Below are 13,935 nucleotides of genomic sequence, written 5' to 3' on the forward strand. Positions count from 1 at the left end.
ACCTATATGTTATTCTTCAGTGCACAACGTTAGATCGTTTGTGCAATGCAATGCAACAACACACATGTTATCTCTTTAATGAACATGGGAATGGTTAAGTTCTAGTGTGCAATGCAATGCAAAAAGTGTATAACCTATATGTTATTCTTCAGTGCACAACGTTAGATCGTTAGTGCAATGCAATGCAACAACACACATACCATCTCTTTAATGAACATGGGAATGGTTAAGTTCTAGTGTGCAATGCAATGCAAAAAGTGTATAACCTATATGTTATTCTTCAGTGCACAACGTTAGATCGTTAGTGCAATGCAATGCAACAACACATATGTTATCTCTTTAATGAACATGGGAATGGTTAAGTTCTAGTGTGCAATGCAATGCAATGCAAAAAGTGCATAACCTATATGTTATTCTTGAGTGCACAACGTTACATCGCTAGTGCAATGCAATGCAATGCACCAACAAACGTTATCTCTTTTATGAACATGGGAATGATTTAGGTCTGGTGTGAAATGAAATGCAAAAAGTGCATAACCTATATGTTATTCTTTCGTGCATAAAGTTAGATCGTTTGTGCAATGGAATGCAATGCAGTTGCAAAGCAATGCAATGCAGTTGCAAAGCAATGCAATGCAACAACACACATATCATCTCTATAATGAACTTGGGAATGATTTTGTTCTGGTGTGCAATGCAATGCGAAAAGAGCATAACCTATATGTTATTCTTCACTGCACAACGTTAGATCGTTAGTGCAATGCAATGCAATGTGCAATGTAACAACACACGTTATGTCTTCAACATGGGAATGAGGTAGTTCTGGTGTGCAATGCAATGAAATGCAAAAAGTGCATAACCTATATGTTATTCTTGAGTGCACATCGTTACATCGCTAGTGCAATGCAATGCACCAACAAACGTTATCTCTTTAATGAACATGGGAATGATTTTGTTCTTGTGTGCAATGCAATGCGAAAAGAGCATAATCTATATGTTATTCCTCAGTGCACAACGTTAGATCGTTAGTGCAATGCAATGCAACAACACACATACCATCTCTTTAATGAACATGGGAATGGTTAAGTTCTAGTGTGCAATGCAATGCAAAAAGTGTATAACCTATATGTTATTCTTCAGTGCACAACGTTAGATCGTTAGTGCAATGCAATGCAACAACACACATACCATCTCTTTAATGAACATGGGAATGGTTAAGTTCTAGTGTGCAGTGCAATGCAATGCAAAAAGTGCATAACCTATATGTTATTCTTCAGTGCACAAAGTTAGATCGTTTGTGCAATGCAATGCAATGCAAAGCAATGCAATGCAATGCAACAACACACATGTTATGTCTTTAATCAACATGGGAATGAGGTAGTTCTGGTGTGCAATGCAATGAAATGCAAAAAGTGCATAACCTATATGTTATTCTTGAGTGCACAACGTTACATCGCCAGTGCAATGCAATGCAATGCAATGCACCAACAAACGTTATCTCTTTAATGAACATGGGAATGATTTAGATCTGGTGTGCAATGAAATGCAAAAAGTGCATAACCTATATGTTATTCTTTCGTGCATAAAGTTAGATCGTTAGTGCAATGCAATGCAATGCAATTCAATGCAGTGCAAAGCAATGCAATGCAATGCAATGCAATGCAACAACACACATATCATCTCTATAATGAACTTGGGAATGATTTTGTTCTGGTGTGCAATGCAATGCGAAAAGAGCATAACCTATGTGTTATTCTTCAGTGCACAACGTTAGATCGTTAGTGCAATGCAATGCAATGCAATGCAATGCAATGCAATGCAATGCAATGCAATACAATGCAATGCAATGCAGCAACACAAGTTATGTCTTTAATGAACATGGGAATGATTTAGTTCTGGTGTGCAATGCAATGCAATACGTGCACAACGTTAGATCGTTAGTGCAATGCAATGCAGTGCAAAGCAATGCAAATCAATGCAATGCAATACAATGCAATGCAACAACACACGTTATGTCTTTAATGAGCATGGGAATGATTTAGTTCTGGTGTGCAATGCAATGCGAAAAGTGCATAACCTATATGTTATTCTTCAGTGCACAACGTTAGATCTTTAGTGCAATGCAATCTTTAAAGCAATGCAAATGAATGTAATGCAACGCAAAACATTGCATTGCAATACATTGCAATGCAATGCAATGCAATGCAATGCAATGCAATGCAATGCAATACAATGCAATGCAACAACACACGTTATGTCTTTAATGAACATTGGAATGATTTAGTTCTGGTATGCAATGCAATGCAATGCAAAAAGTGCATGACCTATATGTTATTCTTCAGTGCACGACGTTAGATCTTTAGTGCAATGCAATGCAGTGCAAAGCAATGCAAATGAATGTAATGCAACGCAAAACATTGCATTGCAATACATTGCAAATCAATGCAATGCAATACAATGCAATGCAACAACACGTGTTATTCTTTAATGAACATGGGAATGATTTAGTTCTGGTGTGCAGTGCAATGCAATGCAAAAAGTGCATAACCTATATGTTATTCTTCAGTGCACAACGTTAGATCGTTTGTGCAATGCAATGCAATGCAATGCACCAACAAACGTTATCTCTTTTATGAACATGGGAATGATTTAGTTCTGGTGTGCAATGCAATGCAGTGCAAAAAGTGCATACCTATATGTTATTCTTCAGTGCACAACGTTAGATCGTTAGTGCAATGCAATGTAATGCAACAACAAACGTTATGTCTTTAATCAACATGGGAATGAGGTAGTTCAGTTGTACAATGCAATGCATTTTTTATGCATAACCTATATGTTATTCTTCAGTGCACAACGTTAGATCGTTAGTGCAATGCAATGCAATGCAATGCAATGCAATGCAATGCAATGCAATGCATCAACACACATATCATCTCTATAATGAACATGGGAATGATTTAGTTCTGGTGTGCAATGCAATGCGAAATATGCATAACCTATAAGTTATTCTTCAGTGCACAACCTTAGATCGTTTGTGCAATGCAATTGCAACAACACATATGTTATCTCTTTAATGAACATGGGAATGAGTTAGTTCTGGTGTGCAATGCAATGCAATGCAAGTGCTATGTTATTCTTCAATGCACAACGTTAGATCGTGTATGCAATGCAATGCAATGCAACAAACACGTTATCTTTGTAATGAACATGGGATCGAGTAGTTCTGTTGTGCAATGCAATGCAAGTAGTGCACAGACTATATGTTATTCTTCAATGCACAACGTTAGACAGTTTGTGCAAAGCAACAACACATATGTTATCTCTCTAATGAACATAGCATTGAGTTAGTTTTGGTGTGCAATGCAATGCAATGCACGAAGTGCATAACCTATGTTTCTTTAATGATGCTCAACGTTAGATCGTTTGTGCAAAGCACATAATGTTATAAGAATGAGCTATACATAGGTACGCTTTTGACCTGCTGAACATATTTCTGGCCAAAGAGTCCTTAAAGATGTTATATCATCCTGACAAAGGTCCAAATTTGACACTGAATTTTTTCTGTCCAAGAAGTACTCGTACAAGGAGAAACTTGACCTTACCATTTATACTCGTTGACTTTTTCTGATGTTACGTCAGCCATAAAGAAGTCCATATTTGACCCAAGGAACATATTTTTGGCCAAATTGAGTCCTCGATCTTGGGCTTTCTATACATACTCATAGACTCCTTCTGATGCTTCATAAGCCATATAGATGTCCATATCTGACCTTTTGAAATTATTTCTGGTCAAAGTGTCCTCAAAATTTTTCAAACTATATAAAGTTATAGTCTCCTTCTGATGATAAATCAGCTATACAGAGGTCCCCTTTTGACCTACTGAAAATATTTCTGGCCAAAGAGTCCTAAAAGATTAACACTATACATTCATACTGATATCTTCGGATGTTATATCATCCTGACAAAAGTCCATATGTCCACCTCGAGTCCACCTACCGAATTTTTTTCTGGCCATGGAGTGAGTACTCGAAACTTGATCTTTCCATATATACTTGTTGACTCTTTCTGATGTTACGTCAGACATACAGAATTCCATATTTGACCCAAGGAACATATTTCTGGCCAAAGAGACCTCTATCTTGGGCTTTCTATACATACTCATAGACTCCTTCTGATGCTTCATAAGCTATCCATATCTGACCTTTTGAACTTACTTGTGGTCAAAGTGTCCTAACATTTTTTCAAACTATAGAAAGTTATAGACTCCTTTTGATGATAAATCAGCTATGCAGAGGGCCCCTTCTGACCTACTGAACATATTTCTGGCCAAAGAGTCCTTGATCTTGGGCTTTCTATACATACTCATCCTTCTGGTGCTTCATAAGCCATATAGATGTCCATATCTGACCTTTTGAACTTATTTGTGGTCAAAGTGTCCTCAAAAGTTTTCAAACTATAGAAAGTTAAAGACTCCTTTTGATGATAAATCAGCTATACAGAGATCCCCTTTTGACCTCCAGAACATATTTCTTGCCAAAGAGTCCTCGATCTTGGGCTTTCTATACATACTCATAGACTCCTTCTGATGCTTCATAAGCCATATAGATGTCCATATCTGACCTTTTGAACTTACTTGTGGTCAAAGTGTCCTAACATTTTTTCAAACTATAGAAAGTCATAGACTCCTTTTGATGATAAATCAGCTATACAGAGGACCCCTTTTGACCTACTGAACATATTTCTGGCCAAAGAGTCCTCGATCTTGCGTTTTCTATACATACTCAAAGACTCCTTCTGATGCTTCATAAGCCGTATAGATGCCCATATCTGGCCTTTTGAACTTATTTGTGGTCAAAGTGTCCTAACATTTTTTCAAACTATAGAAAGTTATAGACTCCTTTTGATGATAAATCAGCTATACAGAGGTCCCCTTTTGACCTTTTGAACATATTTCTGGCCAAAGAGTCCTCGATCTTGCGTTTTCTATACATACTCATAGACTCCTTCTGGTGCTTCATAAGCCATATAGATGTCCATATCTGACCTTTTTGAACTTATTTGTGGTCAAAGTGTCCTCAAAAGTTTTCAAACTATAGATAGTTAAAGACTCCTTTTGATGATAAATCAGCTATACAGAGATCCCCTTTTGACCTCCAGAACATATTTCTGGCCAAAGAGTCCTCGATCTTGGGCTTTCTATACATACTCATAGACTCCTTCTGATGCTTCATAAGCCATATAGATTTCCATATCTGACCTTTTGAACTTATTTGTGGTGAAAGTGTCCTAAAAAAAATTCAAACTATGTAAGTTATAGAATCCTTTTGATGATAAATCAGCGATACAAAGGTCCCATTTTGACCTCCTGAACATTTATCTGGCCAAAGAGTCCTCGATCTTGGGCTTTCTATACATACTCATAGACTCCTTCTGGTGCTCATAAGCCATATAGATTTCCATATCTGACATTTTGAACTTATTTGTGGTCAAAGTGTCCTAAAAAAACTTCAAACTATATAAAGTTATAGACTCCTTTTGATGATGTCAGCTATACAGAGGTCCCCTTTTGACCTCCTGAACATATTTCTGGCCAAATAGTCCTCGATCTATACATACTCATAGACTCCTTCTGATGCTTCATAACCCATATAGATGTCCATATCTGACCTTTTGAACTTATTTGTGGTCAAAGTGTCCTAAAAAATGTTTCTAACTATATAAAGTTATAGACTCCTTTTGATGATAAATCAGCTATACAGAGGTCCCCTTTTGACCTCCAGAACATATTTCTGGCCAAAGAGTCCTCGATCTTGGGCTTTCTATACATACTCATAGACTCCTTCTGATGCTTCATAAGCCATATAGATGTCCATATCTGACCTTTTGAACTTATTTGTGGTCAAAGTGTCCTTACATTTTTTCAAACTATAGAAAGTTATAGACTCCTTTTGATGATAAATCAGCTATACAGAGGGCCCCTTCTGATCTACTGAACATATTTCTGGCCAAAGAGTCCTCGATCTTGCGTTTTCTATACATACTCATAGACTCCTTCTGATGCTTCATAAGCCATATAGATGTCCATATCTGACATTTTGAACTTATTTGTGGTCAAAATGTGCTAACATTTTTCAAAATATATAAAGTTATAGACTCTTTTTAAAGATAAATCAGCTATACAGAGGTCCCCTTTTAACCTCCTTAACATATTTCTGGCCAAAGAGTCCTTGGTCTTGGGCTTTCTATACATACTCATAGACGCCTTCTGATGCTTCATAAGCCATAAAGATGTCCATATCTGACCTTTTGAACTTATTTCGGGTCAAAGTGTCTTCAAAATTTTTCAAACTATGTAGTTATAGTCTCCTTCTGATGATAAATCAGCTTTACAGAGGTCCCCTTTTGACCTACTGAACATATTTCTGGCCAAAGAGTCCTAAATGATTAACACTATACATTCAGACATATCTTCGGATTTTATGTCATCCCGACAAAAGTCCATATTTGACATACTGAATTTTTTTCTGGCCAAGGAGTACTCGAAACTTGACCTTTCCATATATACTCGTCGACTTTTTCTGATGTTACGTCAGCCATACAGAAGTCCATATTTGACCGAAGGAACATATTTCTTGCCAAAGAGTCCTCGATCTTGGGCTTTCTATACATACTCATAGACTCCTTCTGATGCTTCATAAGCCATATAGATGTCTATATCTGTCCTTTTGAACTTATTTCTGGTCAAAGTGTCCTAACATTTTTTCAAACTATATAAAGTTATAGACTTCTTTTGATGATAAATCAGCTATACAGAGGGCCCCTTTTGATCTACTGAACATGTTTCTGGCCAAAGAGTCCTCAATCTTGGGATTTCTATACATACTCATAGATTCCTTCTGATGCTTCATAAGCCATAGAGATGTCCATATCTGAATTTTGAACTTATTTGTGGTCAAAGTGTCCTCAAAATATTTCAAACAATAGAAAGTTATAGACTCCTTTTGATGATAAATAAGCTAACAGAGGTCCCCTTCTGACCTCTTGTACATATTTCTGGCCAAAAGTCCTCGATCTTGGGCTTTCTATACATACTCATAGACTCCTTCTGATGCTTCATAAGCCATATAGATGTCCATATCTGACCTTTTGAACTTATTTCTGGTCATTACATTTTTTTAACTACATAAAGTTATAGACTATTCAGAGGTCCCCTTTTACCTACTGAACATATTTCTGGCCAAAGAGTCCTAAATGATTAACACTATACATTCAGACTGATATCTTCGGATGTTATATCATCCTGACAAAAGTCCATATTTGACATACTGAATTATTTTTTTTGCCAAGGAGTACTCGAAACTTGACCTTACCATATATACTCGTTGACTTTTTCTGATATTACGTCAGCCATACAGAAGTCCATATTTGACCCAAAGAACATATTGTTGGCCAAAGATTCCTCGATCTTGGGCTTTCTATACATACTCATAGTCCAACTCCTTCTGATGCTTCATAAGCCATATAGATGTCCATATCTGACCTTTTGAACTTATTTCTGGTCAAAGTGTCTTCAAAATTTTTCAAACTATGTAAAGTTATAGTCTCCTTCTGATGATAAATCAGCTATACAGAGGTCCCCTTTTGACCTACTGAACATATTTCTGGCCAAAGAGTCCTAAAAGATTAACACTATACATTCAGACTGATATCTTCGGATGTTATATCATCCTGACAAAAGTCCTTATTTGCCCTACCGAATTTTTTTCTGGCCAAGGAGTGAGTACTCGAAACTTGACCTTTCCATATTGTTGACTCTTTCTGATGTTACGTCAGACATACAGAATTCCATATTTGACCCAAGGAACATATTTCTTGCCAAAGAGTCCTCGATCTTGGGCTTTCTATACATACTCATATACTCCTTCTGATGCTTCAGAAGCCATATAGATGTCTATATCTGACCTTTTGAATTTATTTCTGGTCAAAGTGTCCTCAAAATTTTTCAAACTATATAAAGTTATAGACTCCTTCTGATAATAAATCAGCTATACCAAGGTCACCTTTTGACCTTCTGAACATATTTCTGGCCAAAGAGTTCTTGAACATTATCTTGCTATACTACAGATTGACTTGTTGTGATGTTATATTAACCAGCCAGTAGTCTATTTTTGACCTACTGAACATATTTCTGGCCAGAGTCCGTGAACATCAACTCACTATACATATAGACTGACTTCTCGTAATGTAAAATCAGGCAGACAGTAGTCCATATTTGACCAAAGAGTTCTCTAAAGGATTTTGTCTATCATAAATGTATAGACTCCTTCTGATGTTAAATCAGCCATACAGAAGTCCATATTTGACCTTCTGAACATATTTCTGGCCAGAGACCTTGAACATTTACCTTACTATTTATATTTCTCCTACCATAAAGACTTCTCGTGATGTTATGTCAGCCAGACTTGTAGCCATATTTGACTGATTTAACATGTTTTTGGCCAAAGAATCCTCAAAATGTTTTTTACTCTTAGAAACTCATAGACTCCTTCTGATGTTAAATCGGCCATACAGAAGTCCATATTTGACCCAAGGAATATATTTATGGCCATAGAGTTCTCGATCTTGACCTTTCTATACATACTCATAGACTCCTTCTAATGTTACATAAGCCATATAGATATCCATATCTGACCTTTTGAACTTATTTCTGGTCATCAAAAGTTTTTAAACTATATAAAGTTATAGACTCTTTCTGATGATAAATCAGCTATACAAAGGTCACCTTTTGACCTTTTGAACATATTTCTGGCCAAAGAGTTCTTGAACATTATCTTGCTTGAACTTTTGACTTTTGACTACAGATTGACTTGTTGTGATGTTATATTAACCAGCCAGTAGTCTATTTTTGACCTACTGAAAATATTTCTGGCCAGAGTCCGTGAACATTAACTCACTATACAATATAGACTGACTTCTTGCAATGCCAAACCAGGCAGGCAGTAGTCCATATTTGACCGATTGAAAAAAAATTTGACCAAAGAGTTCTCAAGAGGATTTTGTCTGTCATAATCTATAGACTCCTTCTGATGTCCGAAAATATTACTGGCCAAAGAGTCCTTAAAGATTAACACTATACATTCAGATTGATATCTTCGGATGTTATATCATCATGACAAAAGTCCATATTTGACATACTGAAATTTTTTCTGGTCAAAGAGTCTCAACTTGACCATTCTATATATACTCATTGACTCTTTCTGATTCTTCATTAGCTATATAGATGTCCATATCTGGCGAATTGAAAATATTTTTGGCAAAAAGGTCCTCACAAGTTAACTTACTAAATACTCATAGACTTCTCCTGATGATACATCACTTTAACAAGTATGTGACATATAGATATAGATGAATATATTTTTGGCCAAAGAATCATTGAACATTAACTCTCTATATACATATTGACTCAAGAGTCAAAATTTGACCTCTTTTGGTCTGATTTATCATCAGATGGAGTCTATAATTTTACATAGTTTAAAAACTTTTGAGGAACCTTTGACCAGAAATAATAATAAGTCATAAATATGGACATAAATATGGCTTATGAAGAATCAGAAGGAGACTATGAGTATGTATAGAAAGTTCAAGATTGGCCACAAATATGTCCCTTGGGTCAATTATGGACTTCTTTATGGCTGATGTAACATCAGATGGAGTAAACGACTATGTGTAGAAAGAAACAGCATAAGGAGTCAATGAGCATGTATAGAATGTTCAAGATCGAGGAATCTTTTACTAGAAATATGTTCAGTAGGTAAATTATGGAGTACTCTCTGGCTGATGAAGCACTAAAAGGAGTCAATGAGCATGTATAGAAAGTTCAAGTACATAGACTCGTTGGCCAGAAAAAAAAAATTATGGACAGTTGTCTGGCCGATGTACTATCTGAAGGAGTCTATAAGTGTGAATAGAAAGTTCAAGATCAAGGACTCTTCAGTCAGAAATATGTTCAACATGTTAAATCTGAACTACTTTATGGCTAAAGAAACAAAATAAGGCGTCACTGAGAATGTATAGAAAGTTCAAAATCGTGGACTCTTTTACCAGAAATATTTTCAGTAGGTCCATTATTGACTACTGTCTGGCTGATGAAACACTAAAAGGAGTCAATTAGCATGTACAAAATTTTCAAGTCAGAAATACGTTCAACATGTCAAATCTGGACTTCTGTATGGCTAAAGAAACAAAATAAGGCATCACTGAGAATGTATAGAAAGTTCAAGATCGAGAACTCTTTTACTTCAATAGTCAATATCTACAATTGTCTGGCCGATGTACTATCTGAAAGAGTCTATAAGTATTATTCATTACAGCGAGATGGTCTGTAATGAATAATAGGTTCAAGATCGAGGACTGCCAGAAATATGTTTAGTGGGTCAAATATGGACTGCTGTCTGGCTGATGAATCAGAAGTCAATGAAGATTGAGGAAGAAGATTATGAATAGAAAGTTCAAGTTCAAAGACTCTTCAGGTAGAAATATGTTCAGTGGGTCAATTATCTATATGGAGTCACTGAGAATCTATAGAAAGTTCAAGACAGAGGACTCTTTTACTATAAATATGTTCAGAGGGTCAATTATGGACTATTGTCTGCTTGTGAAACATCAGAAGGAGTCAATGAGCCTATATAGAAAGTTCAAGTTCAAGACTCTTCGGGCAGCAATATGTTCAGTAGGTCAATTATGGACTAATGTCTGGCTGATGAAACACTAAAAGGAGTCAATTAGCATGTTGTTCAAGTTCATGGACTTGTTGACCAGAAATATGTTTAATAATTAATATGGACAATTGTCTGTCCGATGTAACTTTCTGAAAGAGTCTATAATTATGAATAGAAAGTTCAAGATCAAAATCTCTTTGGTCAGAAATATGTTCAACATGTCAAATCTGGACTACTGTATGGCTGAAGAAACATCAGAAGTAAATGATTATGTATAGAAAGTTCAAGTTCATAGACTCTTCGGGCAGAAAAATGTTCAGTAGGTCAATTGTGGACAATTATCTGACTGATGAAACATCAGAAGGAGTATGTATAGAAAGAATAAGATCAAGGTCTCTTTGGCCAGAAATATGTTTAATTGATCAAATTTTGAAATACTATATTGCTGTTGTAAAATCAGGAGTCATTGAGTATGTATTGAAAAAGGTTCATAGACTCATTGGTCAGAAATAGGTTTAATAGGTCATATTGATACAATACAATACAATAATGTTTTGCTACTGTAACATCAGAAGGAGTCAATGTATCGAGAAATCAAGATTATAAACCCATCGCTCAGAAATTAGTTTAGTAGTCAATTATGGATCATTTTTTGGCTGAAGTACTATCTGAAAGCGTCTATGAGTACGTATAGAAAGATCAAGGACTCTTCCAGCCAGAAATATGTTCAATTGTCAAATATGGATAATAGCCTGGGTGATGAAAAATCAGAAGGAGATAGTAATTATGTATAGATAATTAAAGTTCTAGGTCTCTTTGGCCAGATATATGTTCAATGGGTCAAATTTGGACTAACAATATGGTTGATTTAACATCAAAAGTAGTCGATGAGAATGCATATAAACATACCTTTTGACGACTCTTTTGGCCAGAAATATGTTCAGGAGGTCAAAAGGGGACCTCTGTATAGCTGATTTATCATCAAAAGGATTCTATAACTTAAATAGTTTGAAATTTTTTTAGGACACTTTGACCACAAATAAGTTCAAAATGTCAGATATGGAAATCTATATGGCTTATGAAGCACCAGAAGGAGTCTATGAGTATGTATAGAAAGCCCAAGATCGAGTAAACTTTGGCCAGAAATATGTTCAGGAGGTCAAAAGGGGACCTCTGTATAGCTGATTTATAATCAAAAGGAGTCTATAACTTTATATAGTTAGAAAAAATGTTAGGACACTTTGACCAAAAATAAGTTCAAAAGGTCAGATATGGACATCTATATGGCTTATGAAGCATCAGAAAGAGTCTATGAGTATGTATCGAAAACGCAAGATCGAGGACTCTATGGCCAGAAATATGTTCATGAGGTCAAAAGGGGACCTCTGTATAGCTGATTTATCATCAAAAGGAGTCTATAACTTTATATAGTTTGAAAAAATGTTAGGACACTTTGACCACAAATAAGTTCAAAAGGTCAGATATAGAAATCTATATGGCTTATGAAGCACCAGAAGGAGTCTATGAGTATGTATAGAAAACCCAAGATCGAGGACTCTTTGGCCAGAAATATGTTCAGGAGGTCAAAAGGGGACCTCTGTATAGCTGATTTATCATCAAAAGGAGTCTATAACTTTATATAGTTTGAAAAAATGTTAGGACACTTTGACCACAAATAAGTTCAAAAGGTCAGATATGGAAATCTATATGGCTTATGAAGCATCAGAAGGAGTCTATGAGTATGTACAGAAAGCCCAAGATCGAGGACTCTTTGGCCAGAAATATGTTCAGGAGGTCAAAAGGGGACCTCTGTATAGCTGATTTATCATCAAAAGGAGTCTATTACTTTATATAGATTAAAAAATGTTAGGACACTTTGACCACAAATAAGTTCAAAAGGTCAGATATAGAAATCTATATGGCTTATGAAGCATCAGAAGGAGTCTAGAAGTATGTATAGAAAGCCCAAGATCGAGGACTCTTTGGCCAGAAATATGTTCAGGAGGTCAAAGGGGGACCTCTGTATAGCTGATGTATCATCAAAAGGAGTCTATAACTTTATATAGTTTGAAAAAATGTTAGGACACTTTGACCACAAATAAGTTCAAAAGGTCAGATATGGACATCTATATGGCTTATGAAGCATCAGAAGGAGTCTATGAGTATGTATAGAAAGCCCAAGATCGAGGACTCTTTGGCCAGAAATATGTTCAGAAGGTCAAAAGGGGACCTCTGTATAGCTGATTTATCATCAAAAGGAGTCTATAACTTTATATAGTTTGAAAAAATGTTAGGACACTTTGACCACAAATAAGTTCAAAAGGTCAGATATGGACAACTATATGGGTTATGAAGCATCAGAAGGCGTCTATGAGTATGTATAGAAAGCCCAAGATCGAGGACTCTTTGGCCAGAAATATGTTCAGGAGGTCAAAAGGGGACCTCTGTATAGCTGATTTATCATCAAAAGGATTCTATAACTTAAATAGTTTGAATTTTTTTTAGGACACTTTGACCACAAATAAGTTCAAAATGTCAGATATGGAAATCTATATGGCTTATGAAGCACCAGAAGGAGTCTATGAGTATGTATAGAAAGCCCAAGATCGATTAAACTTTGGCCAGAAATATGTTCAGGAGGTCAAAAGGGGACCTCTGTATAGCTGATTTATAATCAAAAGGAGTCTATAACTTTATATAGTTAGAAAAAATGTTAGGACACTTTGACCAAAAATAAGTTCAAAAGGTCAGATATGGACATCTATATGGCTTATGAAGCATCAGAAAGAGTCTATGAGTATGTATCGAAAACGCAAGATCGAGGACTCTATGGCCAGAAATATGTTCATGAGGTCAAAAGGGGACCTCTGTATAGCTGATTTATCATCAAAAGGAGTCTATAACTTTATATAGTTTGAAAAAATGTTAGGACACTTTGACCACAAATAAGTTCAAAAGGTCAGATATAGAAATCTATATGGCTTATGAAGCACCAGAAGGAGTCTATGAGTATGTATAGAAAGCCCAAGATCGAGGACTCTTTGGCCAGAAATATGTTCAGGAGGTCAAAAGGGGACCTCTGTATAGCTGATTTATCATCAAAAGGAGTCTATAACTTTATATAGTTTGAAAAAATGTTAGGACACTTTGACCACAAATAAGTTCAAAAGGTCAGATATGGAAATCTATATGGCTTATGAAGCATCAGAAGGAGTCT

Source organism: Rutilus rutilus, assembly GCF_951802725.1.
Source record: "Rutilus rutilus genome assembly, chromosome: 6".
Classification (NCBI taxonomy): Eukaryota; Metazoa; Chordata; class Actinopteri; order Cypriniformes; family Leuciscidae; genus Rutilus; species Rutilus rutilus.